Raw genomic sequence first — 15,114 nt, 5'->3', positions numbered from 1 at the left:
ATCAGAGCATTGAAGCCCAGTTTCGCAGCTTGGAGGTATAACAGGAGTTGAACATCATACTTGCTTGACAGAATATCCATAGGTGCATGTCATGGTTATTAGAGTTGGTATCCACATTTGATAGGTTTCTACTTTGTAGTTTTCTTGTTAGGAATCATCTCTTTCCATTGTCCTTTACTTTGTTCCTTTTGTCTTGTTTACTTCCTCTTCTTAAGTCTATTTGGTCAGAACAAGTGAGAAATGACTTCAAAATTTGCCACCAACTTTCCAATTGCACAAAACGGGATCTGGCTAGCACATCAAAGTGTCATAAGTTAAGAAAGAACAACAAGCGCACTGAGTTGATAACAATCAACATGCTTTGGGATCCATGTGAAATACAAATGTTTGGTATATATCAATTCATGAACAGTGCAACAGATGGAGAGTGTTAGGTGAATGGATCAAAGGTATTTTCTGTGATAAGATTGACAAAGAAAGTGATTAGTCAATGAACAAGCAAGGTTTTCGAGTAGAAATCAAAGATATCATGGGAAGTGAAGGAGCAATCGCCCTCAAAGTCAAGGCCACAAACCAACCACCATATTTTTAAACTGACAAGATTTTTCTTTGATTGGAACAGGGGCAGAAATTTCATTTGTTTCAGAGAAACCCTCCGTAAGGAAAGGCAAGCACCAGACAAATTTGACCGTAAATTCTCAGGACCTTCCTGAAAAATGGGACCTAGTTTAAAATTCAAAACAATCATGAGTAGTAAAATCTAGCATAAATATACCCCAAAGAATATAATATGTTTTCAAAGTTTGCATGTTTGAGATAGGAATCAATTAGGAGTTTTCAGGACCCTCCTGAATAATGGGATCTAGCTTTAAGATTTCCATTAGATAACAAGATGTAGCGGAAGTAATACCTTTAGAAGATATAATTTAAATTTAAAACTGTCATTTAACTAGGAGTTATCAGGACCTTCCTTGATAATGGAATTTAGCTTTCAGATTCTTAGAATATTTGGTAACATTATTCAGTTTAACCCTCACAGATGTGCCCAACTACCAAACTGGGACAGAAAATGTTCTTTGTTATGTCTATTTTGTTGAAATCAGGTGCCCAATACAGTTCAAGTTTAGCAGTTAGGCGCCCACCTAGAGAGCATGGGAATACAGTTCAAATTCAGCAATCAGGCGCCCACCTGGAGAGCACGGGAATACAGTTCAAGTTCAGCAATAAGGTGCACACCTGGAGAGCACGGGAATACAGTTCAAGTTTAGAAATCAGGCGCCTACCTGGAGAGCATGGGAATACAATTCAAGTTCAGCAATCAGGTGCCCACCTGGAGAGCACGGGAATACAGTTCAAGTTCAGCAATCAGGCGCCCACCTGGAGAGCACGGGAATACGGTTCAAGTTCAGCAATCAGGTGCCCACCTGGAGAGCACGGCAATACAGTTCAAGTTCAGCAATCAGGCGCCCAACTGGAGAGCACGGGAATACAGTTCAAGTTCAGCAATCAGGCGCCCACCTAGAGAGCACGGGAATATAGTTCAAGTTCAGCAATCAGGCGCCGACCTGGAGAGCACGGGAATACAGTTTAAGTTCAGCAATCAGACGTCCACCTGGAGAGCACGGGAATACAGTTCATATTTTGGCAATCAGGCGTCCATCTGGAGAAAAGGAAAGCATCTCAGATTATAATTCTAGTTCAGCAATCAGGCATCCAACTGAAGAAAAGGGAAAGTGTTTCAGATCACAATTCAAGTCGGCAACAAAGGGACTTCATCTAGAAAATACAAGTCAACAAGGCAATAGGAATTACAAGATCAAGTTTGAAGATATAGATAGGATCCTTGTAATGCATAGATCATAGTTTAGTCTAGCTTCTTTTATTTTGTCATGGTGTAATAAGGAAGTCAGTAAGCAGTAGCACCTGTAGCTAGCAAGCATCAAGGTTCAAATCCAAAGTCTGCATGAAGATCCATTCAAGACTCAAGATCAAGCTTCAGAAGATTTATAGATAGGAATCTTGTAACTCGTAGTTGACAGGCTTAGCTAGTCTTTTTCATGATTTGATTTTTGATGTAACATCAGGACCGTGGAATCGGAACCTTGACAGAACGGCACCTCGACCGGCTCTCCACCTGGGTATACTCCATCATCTCACTCACTTCTGAATTACACGTGGCCTGATTCCTTTATAGCCAAGGATATTTATGCAGCCCAGATACCAGGGCTCGGTCACATTCCCCTCTCTCTTAGTTTTAGTCTCTCCAAATAAGGGTCAGGTCAAAAACCTATCTAGTCGTTCTATTTCTAAAAACTCTTCGTGTTTCCAATCAAAGAGGGGCAGCTGTAGACATGTGATTTTTGACCCTCCCCGTGATTTTTCATATTTTAGCACGTAAATATTTAATTTAGGCCTAATATAGCTATTTCAACTATTTTTGACTTCTTTACTTTATTTTCGTCATAAAAATGAAAAATTACAAAATAATATTTTAGCTTACGTATCTTTCATAAATTTAAATAAAAAAATATACAAAAATAGTACCTTATTTTTATCTTTACATAATCTTGAAAATACAAAAAATATATAATAGTTTCATCTTAGCTTTTGGATTGTGTAGTATTTTTATCTAATTTTTAAAAGGAGTCAATTAAGATGTTGGATCACAATTTAAAGAGTTTTAGAGCCCAATTCTTGGCCCAAATCGGATTAGTCCATTAAGCCTAGGGGCCCTTCTAGACTCTTCTTTGGAACAAAAATAAATAAAAAAGACCCCAAGGACTTAACACAAAAAGTCCTAGAGACTAATTGACAAAATACACAAAAATACACCTAAACCTAGACTCTACATATAAAGTAATGCTTAAAATCTAAAAAAAAAAGGAGGAGAAGGCTGAAAAAGACAAAAACTGCACAGCTTTTTCACAAAAAATAACGACCCCCACCCCCTGAAGATCATCGTCTTCTTCAGCCCACCCACCCCCCTTTTTTGATTTCTTCTTCTTTAAAAAACATCTAGCCCCAGCCTTACCTCTAACCAACGACCCCTGAATGCTAATACACCCAAATCCGTCGGCAAGACCTATCTCCAGCCACCTCCACTGAACCAATAGCCTGTCGGAGAACAGACGCACATGCATGGAGAACCAGCGAACTCGGAACCGCCGTAGACCTCCACCAAATCACCGGACCTCCACTCCAAGAACCCCATCTCCCAGCGAAAAACACCCGAACTCAAAAGCTCCAGCTCTTCAAAACAGGTTTTCGCTTTCAATTTCTGGTCATGGAGATTTACGTTTGAGGCCGTCGTTCTTCATTTCCGTTTGAGGTCCGTTCGTCGTCCCGATTTGGGTTCTAAATGTTGATGTTTTCTTAATACATTCAAGCTGTGATGAGTGGAATATGATTCTGATAATTGCATGATTTTCGTGGATCTGTGTTGATTAATTGACCTTAATGTTTGTTAAATGTCTTGTTATTTGTCCATTTTCTTTTACTTTTTCCCTTACTATTAGTTCTCTTATTCACTGTTCCTAAATGCTAGGACGTTATGTTTATTTTGGAAGATTATTGTATTTAGTTTAAATTTGCTATGATGAATATGAGGTCATGGAAAAGGGGTAGGATAGAGTTCGTACTAATTTTTTATAGTTAGGATTGGACTTGCTCAAATGTGTGAAAATCCGGTGTAACTTCAGTGGCTATACAAGTAATAGTTTCAAATTGTGTTTGTTTTAAAATAATTCTTTACTTAAGTGAAGGGTGCCATATTAAATAACGCCAATAGTTTATGGCCCTCAAAAGATTAGTGCGAATATTCTTTAAAATTAAAATTGAGGTGTGCCATAGTACAAAAATTAGATAACCCATGGCCCTCAAATAATTAATTGGAACTCTTTAAATCGGGGTGTGCCATTAGTTGAATTCTCCATGGCCCTCGCAAACTTGAAAGTGAGTAGTTGCTTTAGGCACGCAATTTAAATTAATTTCCTTAAACTCGGGTGTGCATTTCATGTGACCCAAATCAAAATCTCAACAACGTTAAATAAAATGTTTTGTGGACCACGGGTGCATTTCATGTGGTGTGGTCCAAGACGTGTTCTAGATAACGTTGAATCTTCCTAAAACTAATTAAAGGCGGCTAATAAGTTAAAATGTACCATAGGCTAAAACATGTATTCAAATCAGATAATAGGCCAATTATAACAGTTGAGCGACCGTGCTAGAACCACGAAACTCGGGAATGCCTAACACATTCTCCCAGGTTAACAGAATTCCTTTCCCGGATTCCTGTGTCCGTAGACCGTAAACAGAGTCAATCTTTTCTTCGATTTGGGATTTGAACCGATGACTTGGGACACCATAAATTATCCCAAGTTGCGACTCTGAATTTTAAATATAATAATCTCGTTTCGATTGTCACTTAAATTGGAAAAAATTCTCTTACACCCTTTCGAGGTGTAGGAATAAGGAGGTTTGACAGCTCTGGCGACTCCACTGGGGATCAAGAACCCAGAATCTCTGGTTCAGGGTTCAAGAATTCGAGCTTAGAATAATTGTTATATTTGACCTTATTTATTATCTGGTTTTATTCATATGTTTGGGCCTAATGTGTTAAATGTCACCTTTTACCGTTTTGATACTATTTGAACTGTATATAAATTATTACGAAACCCTCCTCTCTCTGAGTATTCTAAATCATCTGGAAAGTGTGCACTTCGTGTGACTTATTTTCTGTTAGAGTCATATTCCAATTTTAGAACGAGGTTCGGACAAGTTGCAAAGCCGGTGAAGCTTCTGTATTCCCGGTACGCTGCCCCCTCCCCCCGGCTCGAGCTCGAGCTGTCCGCTCGGGTAAACCAGGTCTAGAACAAATAAACTCAGGTTTTTAAACCTAGAATAACATAGTCTCATGTCGGATCCATAGTAGGAACGCTTTTTTTTCATCACGTGCATCTGATTTTGGGGAATCAACACAGGGGTTGGGTCTGTCTAGGACAGGTGTACCCAAAATAACAGACCATCTTGATGCATCCTATGTGCTACATGTTGCATTTCTTCAAGGATAAAAGGGTCATTTAGCAGACCAATGATAGTTGAGGGCAAATGGAAAAAGAATAAAATGCAAAAGAAAAGAGGTTGAAGTATAAAAATGAAGCAAGTGGGGCCCAGTTATAATTTTCTTGCACACCTTTTCAAAAAAAACCAAAAAAATTGAAAATAAAGAAAAATCCAAAAAAAGAGTTTGCATTTTCCCCGTCATTTTTTTTTTAAAAAAAAAGGAAAAAATCAAAAAAAAGTAGAAAAGAACATCCAAAAGATGCTTACATGTTTCATCATTTTTTTCAAAATAAAAGACAAAAAATATTTATTTCTCTGAATTAGTTGTTATTTTTATTTCTTGCCCGTATCCAATCTGCCCGAACTATGCATACCTGATTCTCCTCTTTCGGGGTGTGATACGTAGGCAACCCACATAGGGTCTGGTCTTCCTAGTAAATCTTAGGTTCTTGGCTTTGCGGGGTCTTAGCCAAATTTTGCATTTTTAGCCACTTTTGGCCACATAGTCATTTTGCAAAAATAGTCTCAATCATGTCTTGCATGTGTCTAATAAGGAGTAATATTATCTCACATAGTGTTGGTTAAAATTTTCTCATACAGGTGTGGGTCTATTTACCGGAGTTTGAGCATGGCAGACACTCCGAGACCATCCAGTCAGGATCGCTCATTCAGGAGTGGATTAAAAGAAGATTTTCTTTTATTTTTATACGTTTGAGTCTGTTTTCCTTTTTATGTCGTCTTTTACCTTCTAGTTTTGTATAGTAATGTCGATTTTTTCTATTATTATTGTACTTTCTGTTTTGCATTTGAAAAAGTGTGTTATAAATCAAAAATCTCAAAAAAAAAAAGATATTGCATTTTATATATCCGTTAAAAGTTTTCTTTTGAATAATAATTCTAGGAATAAAAAAACCATTTGAGGTGGTTTTCCTTTATTGAATTAATATTGCTTTTATATTTTCTTTTAGTACATTAAGACCAAAAATTCAAAAGAAAAAAAGAAAAAAAAAGAGAATTTTATTTAGTACCTCTTTAAAAGTTTTCTTTTAAAATATTAATTCCAAAAATTCAAAAAGATTTTTTTTACCATCAAATGAAAATTCAAATATTTTTCTTTGGTTTATTCTTTAGATTTCCTTCCTAAAAAAGAATCAAAATTTTTTCTCTTGTAGGGGTTTTTTCCTTAATAATTTCTCACAGAGTATTTGTTTCAAAAAAAAAGAGAGAAAAGCACATGCTCATTAAGCTTGAGTTTAGAGTAGGTTATAGAACATTCAGTCTAGAAAAAAAAAAGATTTGCTTCTTTTATTTCTCTTTTCTCATTAGAGTAGTCATCATGGTAAAAGAGGAAGGAAAAGAGTGAAATTAGAAAAAGAGGAAGGAAAATGATCAAGCAAGGGCTAGAAAAGCGAAGAAAAGAGAGGATTGAAATGAACAAATTGGGATGATGCCAACTGACCTTCGTACCCTCGAAGTCATTTTACAACCAATAACTGTGGCTAGGTGCATTGCACATAAAGTGAGATTATCTTATGTTAAATGCCCTAATGCTAACGTGATGACTTCATTTTGTTATATTCATAGAAGAAGGGTGGTTGGTTTGTGGTTTTTAAAGTGGTAACTCTTCTATACAACATAAAGTCAAAAGGTAATGGTAGACAACAACGGAACTGAGTTGGTTGATATCGGTTTCCGGAAGCAGGTGTTTGAACATGACATTGGGTTAGTTAAAGAGGTAAAGATGTTAAGACAATACATGGTGGACATGTATCAGGCTTGGATGACTGGAAAGGCACCACCCCCACTACCACCTAGCTTCTTAGATGCTGCCCTTACCCAAACTCCGGACCCAATGCTAGATGATCCTCCATACTCTCCAGATCCACCCGTTTATCATAGCTTTTCCAACCATCCTAGTAGCTCCATCACTCGTACTCCAACTATCTTTTCCCAAAAGTGCCCTCATGTCACATCCACTATACCTGACAATGACCACCCACTCAAAGCTCATGATGCCCAACATTACCCCTCAGAGGTTGCCCACAAGGTCCCCAACTCATACAAGCATGGCCCGCGGGATGAGCCTCATGTTGAAAATGAAAAGTTCACAGGAAGAGAAGGGTGAGATGGGATACCCAGGAGGCTAAAAGGCATAAAACAGTCCTTAGAGAACAAGCAAGGAATGGGAGACCAGGGTAGCATGGCTTACAAAGAACTGTCTGTGTCCCCTGATGTTCGCCTTTTCACAGGATTTAAAGTGCCAAAATTTAACTTGTATGATGGGCGTGGGGATCTGGTAGCCCATTTGAGAGTCTTTTGCAGTAAAATGAGAAGTGTTGGCGAGAAAGATGATTTGTTAATGACGTATTTTGGTGAGAGCTTGAATGGGGCAGCTTTGGAATGGCATAATCGTCAAGATGTTGGTAAGTGTCCTATATTAGGTGACATCGCTCAAGATTTTGTTCGATACTTTCAATACAAATCAGGCGTTACCCCAGACCGCTCTTCCCTATCTAGAATGGAAAAGAAGCCAAAAGAAAGCTTTAGGGAGTTTGGGCTCAGATGGAGGGAGCAAGCTGCTCAAGTCAGTAATAAAAAAGAAATGGTTGAGCTTTTCCTACAAGCCCAGGGGCCCACCTACTTCAGTAATTTGATCCCGGCCTTGGGTAAGCCTTTCAATGATGTGTTAAAAATGGGGGAGATGGTAGAAGAGGGAATCAAGTTAGGCAAAATCATGAGTTATTCGGCATTTAAAGATACTTTGAAAGACATTCAGAACATCCCAGTAAGTTTGGGTGGAAGAAAGAGAAATAGAAAAGATGATCTGATGGGCCTTCCTGCTCAACACTTCCAGCCTCGACATCGTCCCCGTAGATATCCTTGTGCACCAGATGACCCTCCCCAATTCTACTTCTCTCCACAGAACTCCCAAAGTCGTACATCACTTTCCCAGTACCCTGTCCACAATGCACCACCATATGCTCCACCCCCACAAGGCCCGCGATGGCCCACACCACTTCCCCAAATGTCTTACCCGCCCCCACGAGCCTATCGAAACCCTCCTGGATCAGGTTTCCGGCCCAATCAAGCATTTAATAATGAGAGATTGTAGAGAAAGAAAACCCTCACTTCATTGGGAGAGTCATATGCCAGTCTGTTCTAGAGGCTAAGGAAATTGGACATGTTGAAGCCGATTCAAATAAAAATGTCAAACCCTCTTCTAAAGAAGTTTGATTTTTCTCAAAGGTGCGCATATTGCTCAGATGCCCCGGGGCATGACATAGAGAAGTGTTGACATATGAAGAAAGCAATTCAGAAGCTTATTGATACAAGTGACATTGTCGTGCAAAATCCAGATGCAGCAGACACTAGCCAAGGGCCATCGCCTATGCGTAATGAGACGCATATGATGGGTATGATTTATTTTGAAAAGGAATATGAGAATTCTTCTGAGATCCTCGGAGGTCCACGTGCTACGAAGCTTTCAGCGCTATCAGAGGTTGATCCTAAGAATGAGCAGGCACAGGGAATCCAAAAGCAATTTGTTAAAACAATGTGATGGAGACTTGTGAAAATCCTATTATTGTTGATGCATAAGTCAGTGGCTAAGATGCTGAGTTTTGTAATTGGAAAGACGCTCTTTTCTTGGTTAGCCAGGGAGGAGTTTTGGTTGTTTATTTTATTGTCATTTCCTTTGTCTGGGTTATTTTCAGGGTTGTAATCTGGATATTGTCTTGTGATTCAAACCCTTCTATCCTTTTATTTTGCCTAGTTGTTTAGTCGTAGCAGCTTGTTTAGTGTTGTCTAGGTTTGTTCTAGGTTTGTAACTCCAGTTTAGTTTGCTTGTTTTGTTGTTCAAATCCTTTCACCAGCTGTCTAATGCAATTTTTTGTTTTCTGTAACTGCTAGTCATTTTTGTTTAGTTCTCTTTTCTTTTATAGTTCTTTTCCTGTTGACTCTAGTGACATGACATGCACGCATAATTCTCAGCCTGGTTTTAAAAGTCAATTTAGTCATGAAGCAATGAAGCAATTTTGAAGATGTAAGGACATGCGAGGGAAAATAAGCAAAGGCATTTTGAGATCACTTCAAGCTCGAATTGTGTGAAACTGGGGCAGATAGAACATAAAGAAACCCTATTGAAATGCATCCTGCCGCATCGGTCGAAGCTAAAGGCAAGTTCACCCCAAATTTGCAGGGGGCCGTTCGTGGTAATGAGAGTGAGAGTGTTGTCCAATGGTGCTTTGTATTTTCAGATGCAGAAGACAAATGTGTAGAAATGACTATCAATTCTGATGCGGTCAAAAGATATTTTGTATGATTTCTTTGGTTAAGTTGTGTTTGTTTGTACTTGGCATGTTTTGAAGATTTGAATGACGAAGGTATTTTGCTCTGCTATTTAAACACTTTATCCTTTGTTACCCGTTTTGAGCCTTATTTATTTCTTTTTCATACCCCTTTTTTGGAATCAGTAGTAAAGTTCAAAAACCCAAGTGCAAAATGTAAGTAAAGGACAAAGAGAAAAAGAGAAAGAAAAGAATGAAAAGAGAAAGAAAAGAATGAAGATAGAAAGAAAAGAATGAAAAGAAGAAAAAAAAAGAGGAAAAAATAACAAAAAGAAAAACAAAAAGAAGAAAAGAAAAGAAAGAAAAAGAAAAGAAAAATCACAACAAACAAAGTAATTCCTATGGCATGAACTACGTTCGACCTGATTCCTTTTAAGGATATGTAGGTAGCCTCACGGTTCGGCCTCATCAAAATAAAAATCCAAAAGTCCCCAAGCAAAGAAACTGGGGCAGAAGTTGCGGTTGTTATGAGAAAATTTGGTTCCAAAAGTTATAATTTTGAACTCGGTTGAGTTTGTTTTAAGCCTTTTGATACTCTTTCTTTCTAACCCCATCCAAAAGCCCACATTACGGTCCAGAAAAAGACCTTCCGATCAGTCTTTGAGAGATGCCGAGGCGAGCAAGTAGAGGTGAATCATATCAAGGGCAACATTCCGGCAAAATGAGAGAGTCTTATTGGTGAGAAACTTCACGAGCATCTTGAGGCGACTGTAAGTTGAGAGAATGAACAAAATGAGAGAGGCTTGATGGTAAAAACCCTTCAGGCACTACAAGTCGAATAGGGATTGAAGCCCAGTTTCACAGTTTGGGGGTATAACAGGAGTTGAACATCAGACTTGCTTGACAAAATATCCATAGGTGCATGTCATGGTTATTAGAGTTGGTATCCACATCTGATAGGTTTCTACTTTGTAGTTTTCTTGTTAGGAATCATCTCTTTGCATTGTCCTTTACTCTGTTCCTTTTGTCTTGTTTACTTCCTCTTCTTGAGTCTGTTTGATCAGAATAAGTGAGAAATGACTTCAAAATTTGCGACCAGCTCTCCAATTGCACAAAACGGGATCTGGCTAGCACATCAAAGTATCATAAGTCAAGAAAGAACAACAAGCGCACTCAGTTGGTAATAATCAACATGCTTTGGGATCTATGTAAAATACAAAGGTTTGGTATATATTAATTCATAAACAATGCAACAGATGGAGGGTGTTAGGAGAACAGATCAAAGGTATTTTCTGTGATAAGATTGACAAAGAAAGTGGTTAGTCAATAAACAAGCAAGGTTTTTGAGTGGAAATCAAAGTTATCATGGGAAGTGAAGGAGCAATCGCCCTCAAAGTAAAGGCCACAAACCAACCACCATATTTTTAAACTGACAAGATTTTTCTTTGGTTGAAACAGAGGCAGAAAATTTTGTTTGTTTCGGAGAAACCCTCCGTATGAAAAGGCAAGCACCAGACAGATTTGACCGTAAATTCTCAGGACCTTCCTGAAAAATGGGACCTAGTTTAAAATTTAAAACAATCATGAGTAGTAAAATCTACCATAAATATACCCCAAAGAATATAAGATGGTTTCAAAGTTTCCATGTTTGAGATAGGATTCAATTAGGAGTTTTCAGGACCTTCCTGAATAATGGGACCTAGCTTTAAGATTTCCATAAGATAACAAGATGTAGCGGAAGTAATACCTTTAAAAGATATAATTTAGATTTAAAATTGTCATTTAACTAGGAGTTATCAGGACCTTCCTGGATAATAGGATCTAACTTTCAAATTCTTAGAATATTTGGTAACATTATTCAGTTTAACCCTCACAAATGTGCCCAGCTACCAAACTGGGACAGAAAATTTTCTATATTTTGTCTATTTTGTTGAAATCAGGCACCCAACTGGAGAGCACGGGAATACAGTTTAAGTTTAGCAGTCAGGCGCCCACCTAGAGAGCATGGGAATACAGTTCAAGTTCAGCAATCAGGCGCCAACCTAAAGAGGACGGGAATACAATTCAAGTTCAGCAATCAGGCGCCCACCTGGAGAGCACGGGAATACAGTTCAAGTTCAGCAATCAGGCGCCCACCTGGAGAGCACGGGAATACAGTTCAAGTTTAGCAATCAGGCACCCACCTAGAGAGCACGGGAATACAGTTCAAGTTCAGAAATCAGGCGCCCACCTGGACAGCACGGGAATACAGTTCAAGTTCAGCAATCAGGCGCCCACTTGGAGAGCACGGGAATACAGTTCAAGTTCAGAAATCAGGCGCCCACCTGGAGAGCACAGGAATAGAGTTCAAGTTCAGCAATCAGGTGCCCACCTGGAGAGCACGGGAATACAGTTCAAGTTCAGCAATCAGGCGCCCACCTGGAGAGCACGGGAATACAATTCAAGTTCAGCAATCAGGCGCCCACCTGGAGAGGACGAGAATACAGTTCAAGTTCAGCAATCAGGCGCTCACCTGGAGAGCACGGGAATACTGTTCAAGTTCAGCAATCAGGCGCCCACCTAGAGAGCACAGGAATAGAGTTCAAGTTCAGCAATCAGGCGCCCACCTGGAGAGCACGGGAATACAGTTCAAATTCAGCAATTAGGTGCCCACCTGGAGAGCATGGGAATACAGTTTAAGTTCAGCAATTAGGCGCCCACCTGGAGAGCACGGGAATACAGTTCAAGTTTTGGCAATCAGGAGTCCACCTGGAGAAAAGGAAAGAATCTCAGATTATAATTCGAGTTCAGCAATCAGGCATCCACCTAAAGAAAAGGGAAAGTGTCTCAGATCACAATTCAAGTCGACAACAAAGGGACTTCATCTAGAAAATACAAGTCAACAAGGCAACAGAAATTACAAGATCAAGTTTGAAGATATAGATAGGATTCTTGTAATGCATATATCATAGTTTAGTCTAACTTCTTTTATTTTGTCATGGTGTAGTAAGGAAATCAGTAAGCAGTAGCACCTGCAGCTACCAAGCATCAAGGTTCAAATCCAAAGTCTGCATGAAGAACCATTCAAGACTCAAGATCAAGCTTCAGAAGACTTATAGATAGGAATCGTGTAACTCATAGTTGATAGGCTTAGCTAGTCTTTTTCATGTTTTGATTGTAACATCAGGACCGCGGACCGGAACCTCGATGGAACGGCACCTCGACCGGCTCTCCACCTGGGTATACTCCATCATCTCATTCTCTTCTGAACTACATGTGGCTTGATTCCATTATAGCCAAGGATATGTAGGCAGCTCAGATACCAGGGCCCGGTCACACTCCCCTCTTTTAGTTTTAGTCTCTCCAAATAAGGGTCAGGTCAAAAACCTGTCTAGTCGTTCTTTGTCTGAAAACTCTTCATGTTTCCAGTCAAAGAGGGGAAACTATAGACATGTGATTTTTGACTCTCATCAAGATTTTTCATATTTTAGCACGTAAATATTTAATTTAGGTCTAACATAGCTATTTCAACTATTTTTGACTTCTTTACTTTATTTTCGTCATAAAAATGGAAAATTACAAAAAAATATTTTAGCTTACGTATCTTTCATAAATTTAAATAAAAAAATATACAAAAATAGTACCTTATTTTTATCTTTACATAATCTTGAAAATACAAAACATATATAATAGTTTCATGTTAGCTTTTGGATTGTGTAGTAGTTTTATCTTATTTTTAAAAGGAGTCAATTAAGGTGTTGGATCACAATTTTAAGAGTTTTAGAGCACAATTCTTGGCCCAATTCGGATTAGACCATTAAGTTAAGGGACCCTTCTAGGCTCTTCTTTGGAATAAAAACAAATAAAAAAGACCATAAGGACTTAACACAAAAAGACCTAGGGACTAATTGGCAAAATACACAAAAATATCCCTAAACCTAGACGCTACATATAAAGTAATGCTTAAAATCTAAAAAAAAAAAGAGGAGAAGGCTGAAAAAGACAAAAGCTGTGTAACTTTTTCACAAAAAATAACGACCCCCACCCCCTGAAGATCATCTTCTTCTTCAGCCCACCCACCCCCCGTTTTGATTTCTTCTTCTTTAAAAAACATCTAGCCCCAGCCTTACCTCTAACCAACGACCCCTGAACGCTAATACACCCAAACCCGCTGGCCAGACCTATCTCGAGCCACCTCCACTGAACCAATAGCCCGCTGGAGAACAGACGCACACGCACGGAGAACCAGCGCACTCGGAACCGCCGTAGACCTCCACCAAATCGCCGGACCTCCACTCCAAGAACCCCATCTCCCAGCGAAAAACACCCGAACTCAAAAGCTCCAGCTCTTCAAAACAGGTTTTCGCTTTCAATTTCTGGTCAGGAAGATTTATGTTTGAGGCTGTTGTTCTTCATTTACGTTTGAGGTCCGTTCGTCGTCCCGATTTTGGTTCTAAATGTTGATGTCTGCTTAATACATTCAAGCTGTGATGAGTGGAATATGATTTTGATAATTGCATGATTTTCGTGGATCTATGTTGATTAATTGACCTTAATGTTTGTTAAATATCTTGTTATTTTGTCTATTTTCTTTTACTTTTTCCCTTACTATTAGTTCTCTTATTCACTGTTCCTAAATGCTAGGACGTTATGTTTATTTTGGAAGATTATTGTATTTAGTTTAAATTTGCTATGATGAATATGAGGTCATGGAAATGGGGGTAGGATAGAGTTCGTACTAATTTTTTATGTTTAGGATTGGACTTGGTCAAATGCGTGAAAATCTGGCGTAACTTCAGTGGCTATACAAGTAATAGTTCCAAATTGTGTTTGTTTTAAAATAATTCTTTACTTAAGTGAAGGATGACAAATTAAATAATGCCAATAGTTTATGGCCCTCAAAAGATTAGTGCGAACATCCTTTAAAATTAGAATCGAGGTGTGCCATAGTGCAAAAATTAGATAACCCATGGCCTTCGGATAATTATTAGGAACTCTTTAAATCGGGGTGTGCCATTAGTTGAATTCTCCATGGCCCTCGCAAACTTGAAAGTGCGTAGTTGTTTTAGGCGCGCAATTTAAATTAATTTCCTTAAACTTGGGTGTGCATTTCATGTGACCCAAATCCAAATCTCAACAACATTAAATAAAATGTGTCGTGGACCGCGGGTGCATTTCATGTGGCGTGGTCCAAGACGTGTTCTAGATCATGTTGAATCTTCCTAAAATTAATTAAAGACGGCTAATAAGTTAAAATGTGCTAAAACATGTATTAAAATCAGATAATGGGCCAATTATAACAATTGAGCGACCGTGCTAGAACCACGGAACTCGGGAATGTCTAACATCTTCTCCCGGGTTAATAGAATTCCTTATTCGGATTTCTATGTTCGCAGACCGTAAACAGAGTCAATCTTTTTCTCGATTCGGGATTTGAACCGGTGACTTGGGACACCATAAATTACCCCAAGTGGCGACTCTGAATTTTAAATAAAATAATCCCGTTTCTATTGTCACTTAAATTGAAAAAAACTCCCTTACACCTTTCCGGGGTGTAGAAAAAAAGAGGTGTGATAGGTGTTTGGATCGGCTTTTAAGCTAGTCAAATCAGCTTTTAAGCTCTTTTAAATTTTTTCCAGTATTTGACAAAGTTAAAAAGTGCTTAAAATAAGTTTAAAATATCTTAAAATAAGCCAAAAGCATTAAGCTGGACAGCTCAATAACTACTTTTTTAAGCCAATCCAAACGAGCTTTTATATGTTTGTTCTTTTATTCATTTCATTTATGA

This window comes from Nicotiana sylvestris, chromosome 5, assembly GCF_000393655.2.
Source record: "Nicotiana sylvestris chromosome 5, ASM39365v2, whole genome shotgun sequence".
Classification (NCBI taxonomy): Eukaryota; Viridiplantae; Streptophyta; class Magnoliopsida; order Solanales; family Solanaceae; genus Nicotiana; species Nicotiana sylvestris.
This window is presented reverse-complemented; position numbering follows the sequence as displayed.